Genomic DNA, 17,469 nt, shown 5'->3' with positions numbered 1-17,469 from the left:
GGCAGATCCTGACATCGTTGCTTAGTTTTTACCTCATCTTTACTCAAACAGCCTGCAGTGCTGCTGGGATGGAGTCCTCCATGGTGTGAACGAGTCCATACTGAATACAGACTTGAAGAGACGACCCAGGGAACGGTGATTCTCTCAGTGGAACTCACTTGTTATCATAATTTCAGATACCCCAGGGTATTCAAGGCATCCCTATGGCGCTGATAGATTGGAGACCCATAGGCAGGAGCAGCAGCTGAAGGCCACACAGATGATGTGGGACATCTCAGATGGCACTATGCTCAAGTTTTGAACCTCACCCTCAATCAAACATTGGAAGTAGACCCTGAAGCAAACACTGCACAGATACTTCAGGATCATCATATCCACAGCTCATGGTCATGAGAAGGAGTGATCTCCTGGAAGGTGCAGCCGGGTGAGGGAAGTCTGAACACAAGTCATGAGGTTGATAGAACAAGTAGCCTCACGCAGGAGCCTGCAAATGAGTCCTTCCCGTCAGATCTGCAGTGGGACTTGGGAAAAGAACAGCTGCATTTGCCTGCCTACTCCTTGGGCATGTTCCACCTGCTTAATTGAAGGCAGGTCCAAATGAGCCATCTGTTGACCTGGTTGAGGAATCAGAGCTTCCATTAATTTAAAGATATTTTTACACGTTATTAAAGGCCTAGAAGGAAAGGAGAGATGGATAAAAAACAACAGTAAGAAGCTTTGCCTTAGAGGCACAGGTAATATCTGTAACAGCTGCTACACCCTATGCCTCAGCTAATTGTTAAATGAGTCACCCTGGCAAAAGAAGCATTAATAAAGGGAAGCGAAGACTGAACATCTGGAAAATAATATGAAAGGGAAGAATTTTCATATTTTGGAACTCCTTGCTGGGTGGGAACTGCTTGGGGAGACGGCTCTAATTGCTTGTCTGAGAGAATGAAAAGTGAATCTATTCCCAGCCTGAAATCGGCACAGTCATTGCATATTCCTCTCCGCTCTCCCGTCCCAGTGCCACAACTGTTACGTGGGGCACTGACCTGCAAAGACCAAGACACGCTCTTCATCTTCTGCACCTCGGTCAGACAGCGATGTGGGTCCATAAAGCCAATGGTGTGCACCAGCCTCCTCAGGACCTGGGTCCAAGCTCAGGAGAAGTTGGTTTGAGCAGCTGAGTGCAAGATGCGCTACCAAACCAAGGTTATTCTGGTGGCACCTGTGATTTGGTGCTGATGGGTGGTTACTGGGATCCATTTTGATATACCCTCTTTCTGCCTGGGGCTGTCAAACTTTCTCAGCAATGGCCATAGGGCAGGAGGGGAGGACACCAGGCCTTCTGCTGCCTGCTCCTGCTGCATATGGCCCTGTGCATTGTGGCTCTTTTGCTGGGTACGGGGAGCTAAAGACATGGTCAAGTTTCTCCCTGTACAGAAAAATGGCATGGCTGACGTACAGTAAAATCCTCTGTGCACACCTCTGGGGAGACCCAGTCCACCTTGGCAAGGAGGTCTGTGGAAAGTGTGCAGACCACAGGCTGAGCCAGACCCTTCCCCCCGTTTGCCACTTGAAACTGGGCTGGATGAAACTCAGGAATGTTCTCTGGTCTCCTTCAGCTTTGGCAAGGAGTCTGGCAGTGGGTCTGCAACAGGCACGTGGTGAGGGCAGGGGACGGAAGAAGCCCTGAACAGAGGCTCTGCAGCAAGACAGGAGTCACAGCTCTCTCATTGCAGCAGGAAGGTAAAATTTGAGCACTCTGATCCACTTTTCTAAATAGAGCCTAAAAGCAGCTCAACCACTGCCCAAACGCGATGCTGCTCCCAGCCCTACCTTGCAAGGCATCACCAGTGGCACATCAAGCCCTTCCGAGCTGTTAATTTCCTCCTGCAAAAGGGACAGGAGAGTTTTTCAGCGTTTTAACTTTGCGGTTTTGAAGGTGACGATGCCAACCGGAGCACCGACAGCACCCCCACTCCTAGGGTCCCCCAGCACCGCCCGCTGTGCCCCCAATCTCACCCTTCTAGAGGGAGGACAACATTGGACACCCAATTCTAAGTAGCTGAATACGGAATTGTCAGTAACTGGCGACTCCGATCTGCTTCTTCCCGATTTCCTTCTGGAATAGGCATGCGTGGGAATCAATTTTGCAGGCAGAGGAGTCGGAGGGGTTGAGCAGATCTGACACGGGGACGCGTCACCAGCCTGTTCACAGCATGTGCCGTGACGCTGGGGCGCAGCGCTCGGGAGAGACGTCTGGTGACACCAGGGCAGAGAAGGTCTCAGTGAGGCCGTGGCACGGGTGCCGGGGACAGGGATGGCGAGGGAGGGCACCCCTGGGTGCTGAGAGGAGGATGCCACCGCTCCGCGGGCAGGGAAGAAGCTGCGGCAAAGGAGGGTGGGCGCGGGGGGCCGGGGCCGGGCCGGCGCGTTCCCCAATACCCACGCATGGCTCCTAAAACGTAATTATGAAATTTTAAAAAACAACTTGACGTTATAATTATAACGGTTCCTGGAGGAGCCGCGTAATTGAATTCTAGGGTGTCTCACTCTTATTGCAGACGCTAACAAGAGAACGGCTCAGCTTCCCTCGCAGCCTTCCCGGAGCCCTGCAAAGCTCGGGAGACACCCAACAATTCAATTATTGTTTCCCTCTGGAAAGCAGATCATTTTAGACACGCGGCCAGCTCTAATTACAAAGGAGGGGGGGGGGGGGGGAAATTTCTCGTGTCCAAAATTATTTGACTCATTAAAAGGATTTACTTTCCACCAGGCCTAAAGAGTTGAAGCTGCGGTGGAAAGATAGATGGGCTGGAGGGGATGAGCGGCAGGGCTGGTGGGGAGGGCAGGGACCCCAGCCCCGCAGCGGCATCCCCCGGAGCCTGAGCCCCTCCAGGTCCCCCTTCCCCAGGTAAAACCTTTTTCCACGCAGAAGGAACAAAAAGGGGGGTGCAGCCAGGGGGTGGCTGGGCAGGCAGGTTTCATCGCAGCCCAAGAGCTGCTCCCGTCACCAGGATTTGGCAGTGGCAAAGCCAGGGCTGGGGCCATGGGGACTTTCCTCCTCCTCACTCCCCTCGGCATCAAAACCAAGGTCTTTTGCTCAAAAGCTTCATTATGGTGTTGTGGGTTTTTTTTTTTCCTCAGATTATTTTTAAATGCTCTTTTGTGGAGAAAGACGATTTTACGTAGGGGAGGTCCCTTTTCCAATTACCATTAATTAACTCATCTGTAATAGATTTTTTTATAGCCCTCCATTTCCCGTGGCCGAGCAAAGGCAGCAGGCAGGAGGCTGAGCTGCTGCTCTGCCCCAGGATGGATCAGGCCACTCTGAACCCCCCTGAGACAGCACTTCAGAGTGGTTTCATACATATCTTTCAATTTGTGTACATATATATATATTTATAATTTGTGTACATATATATATATTTATAATTATAATAATACCTTCACAGGCTCTTCGGGGTAAATGCTTCTGCCCAGTGTACCTGGCTGGGGCAAGGGGGAAGCGATGCTGGGCGCAGGGCTCCCAGACCACCCGGTCCCCCCATCCCCAACCCCACTCCTTCCCTCCTTTCCAGTGCAGCCAAATGAATCCCGATGTCATGTTTATGGTTAATTTGAAATCTAGCAATTGTTAGATAATCCTGTTAGTTGCTTGCGAAAACAAGGGACCCCTTGTATAATCAGTAATTATAACAGGCGTTTTATGTTAAATTATATCTAATAAGCAAGACAAAAAGCAAGATGTGTTTTCGGATGGAGCCTTCCTCATCCAAAAAAAAAAAAAAAAAAAAGAAAATTCTTCTCGGTGGTGAAATTATACATCTGGGGAGATATTAAAAAAATCAAGTGGTGGGGATGTCAGAGCCGGGGTACCGGGGAGCGGGAGTCGGGGGGACTTCACTCCCCACTCCATCCCCGGCAGGAACTGCCCCAGCCGGGCACCTTCGAGGGCTGCGGGGCCGCGGCGGCTGGTTGCCCCTGCCCGGCTGCTGCCCCGAGGGCAGGAGGAGGAGGAGGAGGAAGAGGAAGAGCGTGTGTACCCCAGGGCAGAGCCGTGGCGCCCCCCCAGGCTCCCACTTCCCGGCTCCGCGCCGACGGGGCGGGCGGTGAGCCCCGCTCCCCCCGCACCCCACCGCACCCCACCGCCGGCCCTGGGCGCGGGGCGCAGCGCGCTGGGAGGGGGGCGCAGGCTGCGCGGGTCGGGCGCGGTTTTTCCGCGGCGGCGGGCGGAGCGCTGTTAAGGGAAGAGTGAAAGAAACAGAGGCGGGGTGAAGGGGGGACAGATCCTAAGGAAAAGAGGCGTCACAGAAAAATAAATAAATAAAAATAGAAAAAAATAAATATAAATAAAAATATACCCCAGCAGCCCTGGCTGCCGCGAAGAAAAGCGGTTTGTGCCCCCCCCCGGGGGAGCAGCACTCCCAGCCCGGGGGCAGGCAGCGGCTCCCACCCGCCCGCGAAGGCCGCGGTGTGGCCGAGGACGCGGGGCGCGGGTGCGCACCTTCAGCCCCTGCTCCGCATTGTCGCTCCGCGGGGCCTGAGGGCTCCTGTCCGCGGGGATCCGGTGACAAAGACCCTTTTGTCTGGCTGTAGGGCCACCGGCCCCGGGTTCTGTGGTTTGTTGGTTGTAACGTCTGATTGAAATAAAAGAAGGCAAAATTTAAAATAAAATAAAATAAAATAAAATAAAATAAAATAAAATAAAATAAAATAAAATAAAATAATATAAACCGGGGCAGGCTGGAGAGCGTGGTTCTCTGCAACTTTTTCCAGTCTTAAAATTATACTTCCATTAAACCGTCCCCTAAAATGTGACAATGTTTAAACACGGGAGTTATTGTAAATACGTTTAATCAAATAGACTCTTGAGGAAATCTCCCTCCATAAACACGCAATCTTGTCCTTTAAACATGTCTGTAATCAGAAAATCTAATTAAAAACTAATAGGAGTGCCACGTTTTGTTAATTTTACGCGGTGCGCGGGCAAGGCGCTGCGCCGAGGCGGCTCCGCGGCCGGGCAGGCTCATTCCAGGTTTTCCATATTAGATGGCAGATTGCGCCCGCCTGCCCGGATTTCAAACACGATGTGTCAGGACGAGAAGCAAATGTTGTTTTAGCAGGAAAGTAGTAATAACAAAGCCGTTTATGCAAGCACATTAGAGCGGCGGGAATCCTGCCTGTTAGTTAAAATTTTTGAGCCAGAAAATTAAAAACAAATATTTAACTTCGCAATTTTGAACCCCCGGCTGCTACCGCCGTTAAACTTTTTCGCATGCATATTCAATGAATTAAACCCAAGCTCTCGCCCAGCCGAGGGAAATGGTTTTAATGCGGTTTAAAATAAATTAATAAGGGTTTGGATCGATTCCTCACCGAGGCGCGGAGAGGACGCGCTGCGCGCAGCGGGGCCGGGGGTAACTTAGTCGGAGGGTGACGAGTCCCCGGCATCACAGCGGCGCCCGCCGGCGCGGAGGGGGGCGGAAAATCCTGCATTTCCCACGGTTTGAGGGCCGGGGGATGGGGGGGGGGGGGGGGGTGCGCAGCAGAGCGGGCCCGGGGGAGGCGGTGCCGCTCCCGGCGAGCCGCCGCGCTGCGTCCGCGGGCGCGCACCGGTGGCCGCCGCCCGCTGTCCCGCTGCCAGGGCTCCGCGCCCGCGCAGGGGGCCGGCGGGGGTGCGCGGGTGTAAGGAGGGACCGGGGGCCCCGCGCAGGCACGCGGAGTGCGGCGGGGGGGCGCGGAGGGGGCGGTGAACTTGAGCGGGGCTGGGCAAGGGGGAATGGGACTGGGGCTTTGGAGGGGAATGGGGAAAAGGATGGGGAAGGGAAGGGAAGGGAAGGGAAGGGAAGGGAAGGGAAGGGAAGGGAAGGGAAGGGAAGGGAAGGGAAGGGAAGGGAAAGGAAGGGAAGGGAAGGGAAAAATCGAGAAAGAGAGGAAGGAAGGAAGGAAGGAAGGAAGGAAGGAAGGAAGGAAGGAAGGAAGGAAGGAAGGGAGGAAGGAAGGAAGGAAGGGAAAAGGGAGAAACAAAGCGAGAAAAAGACAAATCCAAAAGAAAAAGCAAACAAGAAAGACGAAAGAGAGAAGAGAAACAGCCGCCGAGTTAGCTGGACAGGATTTGATCCCACCTCGGCAGAGCACTGAGGGGTTTGGGGTGGCAGGGCAGGAGGCGACAGGGCCGGGGGACACCCCCTCCTGAGCAGCACCCTCCCCCCGGGGCAACGGGCATCCTTTGCGCACCTCCTCATTGTCACCACAGCTCCTGCCCTGCCGCTTCTCCCCCCGCACACAAGATCACTCGCATTTATCCTTCTCCTTTTTCCTTTCTCTTTTTTTTTTTTTTTTTTCTTTTCCCTGCCGTCAATTTGTCAACCGAGCACCATTTCTCGGTGAAAATCTATTTAACGACTGCAGGATGCAGCGGGCGCCCCAGCTCCTGCTGCAGCGGGACGGGGCATTTGCCGGGGCCGTCGGTATTCGCAGGGTTTGGGAGAATTTGGGAGACGCTCAGCATCGTGAGCCATTAAGTGTCATCTCCTCAGCTCGCTGGGGAAGTTTGTGGAAGTTATTTTTATTGATGTGCTCCTCGGTAGATTGTTTTGGCAGCTGCAATTTCTGTGTGACATACCCAGCCTCTCCTCCGAAAATCGCGGAAAAAAAAAAAAAAAAAGGAGAAGAAGAAGAAGAAAAAAAAAAAAAAAAAGCTTTGACATTTATCCCCAGCCACTGCCGCTGCTCAGTAACGTTTAATTACAAAACTCAGCTGCGATGCCAGCCTGTATCGGTCATTAGGAACCTTTCTTAAAATCTTGTCAGCCTGCAATGAGAAACAGATTTAATGGAGGCAACCACATACCTCCTGGTCTGCCAGCTGAAACTGAGACTATGCAAAAGAGGATAGAAATGCCAAATAAGCCACCGCATTCTCTTCCTAGCAACCAACTCTTTAAATTTATTGCTTTTTTTTTTTTTTTTTCTTCCCCCCGCCTTTCCTGCCCTCCCAACCTCCCTTTGAGGAACCGGGCAGGATCTTCTTTATTTTTACAAGATGCTTTGGGGAGGGAGAAACAAGTTTTGCCCGGGGGGGCGGGGGTGGTGGGGTGGTGGTGGTGTCGCTTGGGTCGGTTTGGCTGGTTTTGTAGGTTGTATTTTTTTGGAAAGAGGCGATGAGAGATGGAGACGGCCGGTGTCATCCTCCCCCCTACACTTTGCCCCTGTCCCCTCCCCGCTCTCCCTGGTCCCCTCCCTGGTCTCTCCGGCCCCCCCGGCCCCGGCTGTCCTTGCAGCGAGGGGACGCCAGGGGGCAAGAGGCGTTCACAAAGGCTGCCGCCCTCCATCTCCATCCTTCCCTCCCTCCATCCCTCCACCTCTCCATCCCTTCATCCCTCCGTCCCTCTATCCCCCCTTTCCTCTGTCCCTCCCGCAGGGGTTTCAGCATCTCACAACAACAAAAGTCGGATTTTTTACTATTAAAAAAAAGGAAGAAAAAAGGGGGGAAAATCCGCAAAGCAGCGTGCATTTCCAGTCCCCCCCAACCTCATCTGCCCGTGCGCCTCTTGGGCACGGCACCACGCTTTCTTGCACGCAACACAACCAGGAGGAAATGATACCGAGAAGCCTTGTAAAGAATGGCATAGTTTATTTAAGCCAGCCATTAATCCTACTTACCTTGCTGCTATTTGGACCTAATCCTATTTCCTCCGTGCATTATAAGGACAGTGAAACGACACATTTTTGTTCTCCTGGCGGAGGCTGGCCGGGAAGAGCGTGTCGCCGGCTGCTGCCGGAGCCGGAGGAACGGGATGCGCTCCACGGGCAGCAGCAGCCTCCAAAGGAAATCACTCAAGGGAAACTTTGCCGGAGACCAAAAAAAAAAAAAAAAGCACCAAAAAAACCCACCCCACATTCAATTTCCTGACTGTTGCTTTCCTCCCCGAGTTATTTATTTTGGCAACTGCACATTCAATAAATGAAATACTCAATCAACTGACCTCCTCGCCAGCTTGCATGATTCTTTCAGGAGTCTTTTTTCTTCATTTTATTGCTTAAATAAACTATGGGGAAGGTTCCCATATCCCAGCTTTGCTTGGCAACTGGTGTATTACATGGCTTATGAATTTTGCAGACAATGAACCCCAGTGTGGATGAAGTGGACCGTACACACATATACATGCCATTTCCCAGGCACGTTAGACATTAGGGCAAAGCATCGCTTATTCTTTCATCTTTTTCACACCTTTTCCTTTCCCAGACTTTGCCCCAAATGCTGAGAGTTGGGATGTGAAGCTAATGCCAGAGATTTCGCTGCAGAGACAGAAACCTCTTAAAATAATCAGATGGCAAAATACCAGGCTCACCCCCGAGAGCAGCGTTTGTAATGCTCCTGCCTGGCATTTTATTCCCTGCTTTATCTCCCCGTATCACACAAATCCATACGCTGTGTATCATTTCTCTTTGAAATGCCATGAACTTGGTGTTTTAAATCGAACCAGCCTTTTTTTTTTTCCCCCTGTTTTTTTTTTTCTTTTTTTAGCTGCAAAACAATAGAGATTGTCAAAGGGCCCCGGGTTGAGCTTTTCTACGTGTTCACAAAGCGTTAAAGCTTTATCGAACAAACCGGCTCTGTCTGACCCCTGCCAGACAAAAGGCAACTTCCATTTTCCTCTGTGGAGGAGAGGGGCAGAGGGCGACAGAGGGGATGTACAGTAGGGGACCGGGTGCGCCTGGGGCTGCCCAGAGGCATCGGTGGGATGTCCTGTCACCCAGCCAGGACCCTGGTGCTGCCGGTCTTGGTTGCTCTGGAGGTGCTGCTGATGTGCTCGGCCTCATGCAGATGGGGGAGATGGTGCCAATGCAGACAGGGGAGAAACAGCCCTGCATGCTGGGGGGCTTGGACACACCTTTTGGGTAGTCCTGTGCTGCACCGAGATGTGCTGCACCCACCCAGGGCAGTGCTGCACCCACCCAGCGCAATGCTGCATCCATATGAGGCCAGGCAATGCTACCCAGTGCCAGGCACACCCCCGTGCCACCCTCCCAGGACGCAAGCCAGTCCAGCCATGCCCTCCTCAGCCACCCCACGCAAAGTCCTGCTCATGCCTGAGCACGCCGGTACCTGCCTGGTGCTGCTGTGTCCTGCCATGCGTGCCCCAGCTGCATGTGCATGTTCCCTGCCCCAAAAAACACCACCTGGCATGGAGCAGAGACATGCCACAGGGCCATGCTTCCCCCTCAAGCCAGACCCCACTCTGATGTCCAGCCAGAGACATCAGCAAGCCTCAGCTGAACAAATATCCCCCCCAACCAAGCGGTCCTGGACACTTTGAATTTCTCCTCAAGGCTCAGCAGAGAGCAGAACCACACCATCATTCCTATGGTCCACCTTGACAATTTACCATTTTCATAGGGGGGGTGGTTTAATGAATTTTGAACACAGTGAGACAATTTTGTTCTTCTGGAGCAGCGCACAACTGTGGTGGCTGGGAACCATGGCCAGGCGTTGATGAGAGAAATGGTAAGAGTAGTCAGAAATGGTCAGAATGGTCTTTCAGGAAAAACCACAGGCAGGGGGACAACTGGCAGATGAAGGGATCTGTAAATTCCGATGTCTAGATGTGGGCATCTACATGAGCTTGGGCTCTGGGTTGCCCATATGGAGCACCACTCGACTTTCCAGTGCTGGTCCAGAAGTGTTGGTCTTTTGTAGGCCACTGGTGACATCTACCATCACTAGATGGGCGTCCCAGACACCCTTCCACTGGCACCTGTCTCTGCTAACTGCTGCCACAGCTTGTGAATTTTGCTCAGATGTAGACTCTTACACGGACACCAGGCTAAATACTGACCAGCGTGTCTGCAGCTTTGACAGGAGCCTGACCAACGTTTTCTCCAGCTCCAGCAGCAACTAGGTAGCAGATGAATCATTTTATTGACAAGTGCGGTGATGCCCGTGAGCAGGGACATGTGTCTGCAGCACCGTGATGCTGAGTGGTGTGAGCAGCTTATCATGGTGTTTGCTGTCTTGGACCCATTTTGTGGCGCCTTCTCCTGCAGAAGAACAGGGATGCCCTTTGCTGGCACCTGGGGCTGAAGTTGGCTGCTCAGAGATGGGTGGGAGAAGCCCTCACCTCCCATGAGCTGTGTTTTGGGGTTTGCTGGTGAAGTCCACACTATTTCTCCCTTGGGTTTGGTGATTTGCAGAGACCCTCCTGCCCTACACCCATACCTACCCCACGGACAGTCGAGCAACACCAACACTGCCACAATGGCAGAGACCACGTTTCTGTGGCTATATCATGTTCTCATCATGCCAAAGCACCCATTAATTTCCAATCCCGCTCATAAAATATTCTTTTCCAAGGAGGACGGTGCTCAACTTTGGGCTTGTCGAGCTTTAAGTGGTGGGTGCAGGCTGCACCAGCAGCATTTTGCATTACTAGTTAAGGGAACTCAGCTTGGCCGTCAGCAGAGATTTGTAAGCCTGATTATATTCCTAAGCATATGTTTGGAAATGAGCAGCAGCTCTCTGAAGTCAGTGGAATTGCTCTGATTGAAAATCTCAAGTCAAGAGGAGGGAAGCCTGGCTCCGGGTCTGAGCTCCCGCTTGGAAGAGCCACAGTCAGCAAGTAACAGCTTTGGGCTCTGCCACCCCACCCCAGGAGGGAAGTTGGACAGAAACCAGAGCAAACATCTTTGTCGTGAAAATCCCACAATATCACAGAAGTGTTTGTGTTGGCATTTTTTAAGTGCATAAATGATGAACCAAATTACCTGGGTGGGCAGGTAGTGCCTGGCACCCTCTCCAGGCTATTTTACATGGTTTGGAGGAAAATCCTAAAGAGAAAGAGAAGCTCATTGAACACAGGATGCACCAGATATTCCCACCAGCAGATACTTGTTTTTCAGTGCTGGAACAAGTGGCCAAGGCTGAGTAGCAGCAACAAAGGGTTTGTGTCCCCTTGCAAGGTTCAGTGCTTCATGTTGCTGGGCTCAGCCTTCACAAAACCAAATCTCTCTAAATGGGAGCTGCAGTTTCATTCCCCAAACCAAACAGTTCCTGAAAGCATATCACTTATTTTGGGACAGCACCTCTTCCCCGGAGTCAGTCCAATTTTCCTGGCATAAAACTGCTGTAGCAGAGCAATGACTCCGACCTGTGAAGCTTAAAGCAGTGAGACATTTAAGAGACCGGAAAGGTAAGCAGGTCCTTTGGTTGCTCCACATTAGAAGCAGTGGGAGTTGAACGCCATAAAATATTGCTCGCGCAGGGTCACAACTCTGCAGCAGCCTCACGTACACCCTTTGCATTCCCTGCCTCCAAACACACTGGTGCTCAAAGCTTGACCACAAAAAAATGCTTGGAAAAAACAAATTTGAATTGAACGCATGCAGGTTTTCACATCAGAAGGAAGATGCTGCTCTTCTGGTGAGGATCTGACCCACTGAGGCTGAGACTGGCCACCCAGAGCAGCCACCACGCGATGCCTCTGGTAGCATCTGCCCTGGCTCTCCACTCGCCCGCAGGGCTGGACCCTCCGATAGGTAATAAATCCCGGCCACGTGGCTAGAATTACTCCCGCTTTACACCAGCGTAAGGGATGGGGGAATCAGGCTGACTTTGTGTAACTGGGACAAGAGAAAATTCTATTTAAATTCTGCACCCCACCAGTGAATCTTGCAGCAGCCTAATTTTTCTATGAATAATGCCTTGGGCAAGGCTTGTGTGGCCCAGAAAAGGGAAAAAAAAGTTTGAATTTCCTCTATCCTGCTTATTTGAAACCTCCTTCTAAACGGCTGGTGAATCTTGGGAGGTTTGGCCCGCTGGTGGCCAAATCGGGGCTGTGATGCTGGAGAGGGCACCCGGCTGGGGAGCACTGGCACCTGTCGAAGCGAGGAGGGCACGGATACAGGGAGTCAAACACTTGTGCGATTAAGCCAGAGAGGAAAAAAATTAAAAAAAAAAAAAAAAAAGAAGAAAAATTAATTGAGTAACCTCAAATTACAAATCAATTTGAGGAAATCCCAATCTAGCTGCAGACACTCTGTGAGCAGTTAAAGCTAAATTCATTGAGCAGACAGCTCTAATTAGCACACGGTGCCGCCTCGCTCCAACAAGCTACACGTGGCTTTCTCCATGTTGGGTGTGCTCGGTCCTGAGCCGTGACACTCATCAATTTGACCCAAAATACATCGAAGGTGGGGTGTCACCGCATTGAGATTATTTAGGGGGCCGAAGGAAGTCAAACTCTGAATTTCTGCGCTCCAACACCTCTGTGCTGCCTTGTCCCAGCCACCCCGGGCTGGTTCCTGACCTCATTCATGCCAGTGCAAATCTGCAATAACTTCACGTTAGCCACAGGGTTTATTACAAATTGTCCTTGTGTAAAGAGACCAGAATCTGGTTTATAAAGTTGGCTTCTGTTCCCTCATTCCCATGCAAGAAACCCTGCTGCAGCCGGAGTCAGTGGGACAGCTTTCACCTCTAAACTTCAGGAGAATTGCTCCCAATTCACACCGATGGAAGCAAGGGGCAAACCCATTTCCTCCGTAATAGCAACTTTGCTTTGGTGGTACAGGATTTAGCCCTTTCGATTGAATGAGGACTGAAATTTTCTGGGGGAGGGAGCCCAGCTGAAGATGAATACCAAGGACGCCACTGCAGTGAGGCATGTATATTTACTGGAAGAAAAGTATGAAATGCTGTACCAAAAAAAAAAAAAACCCAACCTCTTCCAGCTTTAGTGAAAGATGTGACCTCATTCTTTTCCTGGGGCTGTAGAGATATGTGGCATTTTCCTTGTAGAGAAGTGTATTTTTCCTTCGGGAAAGGCTGAAAGACTATTTGGGTAGCGTATTATTTTAGACATATTTTGCATTCCTGCTCTCCCTCGGAGAAGGAAGCTGCTTTCTCCCGCTTCTGCAATACCTCCTTATTCCCCTGTACCAAACCAAGTTTGATCAAACACGTAGGACTAGATCCGTGGCTAATGCAAACACAAGCATCCATAAAGCTGTGCTGATTTACACCTGGAGGCTTGCACCTCCAGCATGAATTTCTGATTTTTCTATAATATTCATCTTAATCCCCATCCTTCCTCAAGCCTTTTATCCTTTTTTAACTCGATGCCTTCCACTGGGAGAAAAAATCTGATCTCTCCATTGTATCCTCTTGCGCATATCTGGAGCCCAAATCACATTTAGTTCTGTTTGCATAGTGTTTGACAATGTATTGGGAAAACATAGGTAATATTGTCACGGTCTCTCACACTTCTTGGGCTGCACTGCCGTAAGGAGAGCTTGAAATCTTCCCACTGCATTGAAAGCATCACTGTAGTGGTAGCAGTTATTGCTCTTCTGAATTGAAGCATTTAAATGAGGCAACATTTGCAGGGAGAAATAGTACCTTTCCTTAGATTAATTGGGGTAACTGCCTACAGCAGACAGTCTTCGGGGTGTTCAGCTTTCAGATTGGAAGGAAAGGGTGGGTGCAATACACTTTTTCTACCTTTCCAGCTACAGTACAACTTCATATGCCCTTCCAGGTGTAATAAAAAGTATTCCCCTACCTACAACCGCCGTCCTTGGGAAGCCCTTTGCTCTTCGGCCGTGCTGGGGTTGCTACTGCGAATCGGTTGGGAGCAGGTGGCTGGGATGCATTGTCCAAGCATGGACATGGGCATTGCAAATGTCACACCCAAGCCTGTCACTCGGACTGCCCTTACAGCCGTGGAGGGAGATGCATACTTCTAGGGTGAGAAGTTCCTCCCCAAAAGCACCTGAAGCAGAATAGTCCTCAGAAATACTGTCTTCAGTCCACCAACTGGGAATGCTTCAGGTAATGGGCTCTCCTGCAAATGGGAAGGGGTGAGCTCCATCCCCAGTCTCCTCTCGTCCTGGTGAAGGGGTTGGGAAGACATCTAGGAGCTGATGTCTCCATCCTACAGCTCCCAAGGAAGCCATCTGCACCCAAAGCTGCTCTTACACACTAGGTACAGTTCAAGTGATTTCACAATGGGGTCCAAGCAAGCAGTGATGGCTTGATGATTCACTTTTTCCTACCCAGGAAAAGTCAGATAGGCTTCCCCAGAGAATGGCAAGCTTTCTGTCGACCCCCTATCTCTCAGGGTATACGCTGTTGTTCCATTCCCCAAACACCACTGCAATAATTTCTGCCCAGATTTATTTCATTTCAGTAACGTCTCTTGGGTGTCATCTCTATTAAATCCTTTGGACATTGGAAAGTGGGATTCACCCCACTTAGCTGTAGCTCTCTCCAGCATACGTATCTCGGTGTGGGCTTGGCACTCTGGTCTTCCACAGGGTTGGTGGAGAGAAACAAGCCCTTTTGGTGTCAGCTCAGATACATACATGGAATGAACAGCACTGCAAACTTTATGCCACTGAGAAGACAGCCCAGGGTGACCAGTTCCAGCGTGTACGATTACATGTGATGAGATTAATGCCAGCTCAAGTATTTAACTTCCTATGTTGGGTATTTTATTCCTCTACAATTTTTGGAGTGATAATTATAAAACCAAGTTAAACAGTGCACATAAATCATGGAAACAGCTGTATGAACTAGAGGAGACACTAAGTTCAGGCTATTCCAGAAATTTTCATTGCTATGCCTGGATGTACCCTACTGGCCTCCAGTTGAATTATGGAGTTGGCCAGTTGAATTGGCCAGTTGAATTATGGGAGAATGTTCCCAGCTTTCGTTTCCTAAAAACCATGTTTTGGGGAGAAAAATGCAAAAATAAATGATGATGCTCAAATGTAAACAAGCAGGAATCAGCCTTGGACATGGGAGCGCACAAACCCCTTTGCTCCATTAACCTTGAGTCTGAAATGTGCTCAGAAATGAGGCATGTTTTGGAAATAGGGAAGAATGAAGCCGGATGTTATTCTTCTTGGAAATAAGGGCAATGGGGAGAGGATTTTACCTGTTTAGAAATAAGACGACCCTGACATTTCTGTGTATCTTGCAATGTCTGTTCAAAGACGTCGTGTTACTGGGTGGTCTGACTTGCATTCCCTGTGTCGGCATGTACCGCATTTGGCTCCAACAGCAACAGCAGAATTGCTGGGGGATGGGTCTTTTTTTTAAGATAATTTCTTTTTTTCAAAAGAAAGTGAAGTGCAGCTTGTATTAAACTGGGTAATAATTAGATAGTGAAAATGCTCCTATCTAATGCTTAGATTATTACAAGTGCCTGAGGCAATTCTTCAAGGTTTATAACAGACATAGAAATCAATGTTTAATGTCAAAAGTGATCCTGGAAAGTGTTTATTGAGAGTTATTTTTTAATATAAAGTGTAAAGATTAGAAAGATGCTTTTATTCTTAGTTTTACTTCTACTGGTGACCAGGGAAAAGGTGTGATATCATCAGGGAAAAGTATTATCATAAAAGCTGGTATCAAATCTTCTTTTAGGATTCTTGATCCAAAATACCAGTTAAAACCAAACCAAGTCAGTATATTTAAAGTCAATATCCCCCTGGTTACTCTTACATTACACCGATTTCTTACAGCTGCTATAAACCAGCACTAGACACTTCACTCGGTGAAGCTTTATTACTGAGCCCTGTGAGAATCCGGCCTTTTAAGAGAAACTTTCTGCAGTTTTGGGCTTACATCCATTAAAAAATCTTGTTGTGCAAAAACACGGTATGAAGACTGTTTTCCTGCTGCTAGAATAATGCACTCAGCAGTAGCTGGGACAGCAAAGCTGCTTCAGCATCCTCTGCCATCCTTCATTTTCCTCTTCTACCCTTCACCTTCCTCTTCCACCTTTTACCTTCCTCTTCCTTGTTTCACGTTTCTCTTTCACCTTTTACCTTCCTCTTCCTTGTTTCACGTTTCTCTTTCGTGTTTCACCCTTCTCTTCCACCCTTTGCCCTCCTCTTCCAACCTGCACCCTCCTCTTCCACCCTTTTCTGTCTTCAATCTTCTGCCTCCTCTTCCACCCTTCACTGTCCTCTTCCATTCCTCTCCCTCCTCACCTGAGGGAGGAAAGAGGGGACACCTGGCAGGGCATAGGTCCATCCCCACATCCTTCACAACGTCTCAGCCACACAGCCCCAACCCCACAGCACAAAGCACTCCTCCTCTCAGGCTGCTTCCCCACGTGGTGTCCTTTGCAGCCCTATGATCTCTTCTGGGAAACCTGGGGAGACAATGCAGTCTGCCCTCCCAATCTTCTCTTTGATCGTGATGCTCATCTACGTACAGGCTTGGAGGACACCATGACTTACTCAGATTTGGAGGAGGCAGTGCAAAGGCTGGTACACAGCCACTGGATTCCCCATAGGCAGTTCCTCTGGGTGTCCCTGTACCACCAAAGGCACTGCATGCCTCCCTGGATTCCATCCAAATCCACTATCTTCACCTCGGCAACATCTCAGGTTATGGAGATCATGTCTGCCAGGGACTGCACAACCACACCTTTTTGTTTGCCTAAGCTTTTGTTAACTTGAAAATGAGCTATAAAAGTAAACACGAGTATTACGGGATAAATCAGCGTGCCCTGTGGATGTGAATACAACTAATAAAAGAGGCTGATGAGCACTAGTAGGAGTTGTATAAAATATTAAACACACGTTTAAAAAATATATTGGGCCAACCCTTGAAACCCACTGTGTTTCAACAGGATTGGTCCCAATTACATCAGAGTAGTGAGAGCAGGATGTGGCTTGGGCTGTTTATCTACCTCCCATCGTGTTTCAAAGCAAAATCTTGAAAGATAATCTCATTTTGCAGTTGTTTTTTTAAGCTCACTGCACTAAAATATTGTATTTTTCTGATCTTCAAGGACTTTTGATTATCAATTATACACACTTTTTTTTTGTATAAAATGCTGCAATATTAATGGGGAAAGTCTGAACACTAAACTTACTGTAATAATGACTTATTACAGAAGGAAAGATATATTTTTCCCTAAATTATGCCGGTGAAGTACTGAAGCCAGTTTGTCTCTTGTGGTACTTTTGTCATAAATCCAAGAGGCAATTAGAGCATTTTAAATCTTGCCTGGAGTAACTTCTTGATTTACAGATTTTCTTGCACTGCTGTGGACAGCTGAATTGGGTTTAAAATTCTCTGGTGAGACTGTGAGAAAGCTCATTTTTGTCAAAAATGTCGATCTGCTTTTATGACCCTGTGCAGAGTTTGGATTCTCAACGTCTTTGACAATCAGGCCACTCATTGTACCCTTTAAGTGTGGAGTTATATGTCCAGCTGTTGACACCAGTGTGTCTGAAGAACTGTTGTTTTCTTTTGCTTCTCAGTCAGACCCATCTGCCTCCAAAGTTTGTAGAGGACTGAGAAATGGCTTCAGAATTTGGCCATCTCAAAGATGTCAACTGGTAATGGTAAGCAAGGTTCCCTACAAGGTGCCAACACAGGTTCTATCCATTTTAGGGACCAGGGATGACATTTTCACTGGAGCAGACAGCTTTTCTTTTCTTGTCTTTGTGCAGCATCCT

Source organism: Numenius arquata, chromosome 12 (assembly GCF_964106895.1).
Source record: "Numenius arquata chromosome 12, bNumArq3.hap1.1, whole genome shotgun sequence".
In the NCBI taxonomy this organism is placed as follows: Eukaryota; Metazoa; Chordata; class Aves; order Charadriiformes; family Scolopacidae; genus Numenius; species Numenius arquata.
The sequence above is the reverse complement of the archived record's forward strand: the minus strand, read 5'-3'. Positions refer to the sequence as shown.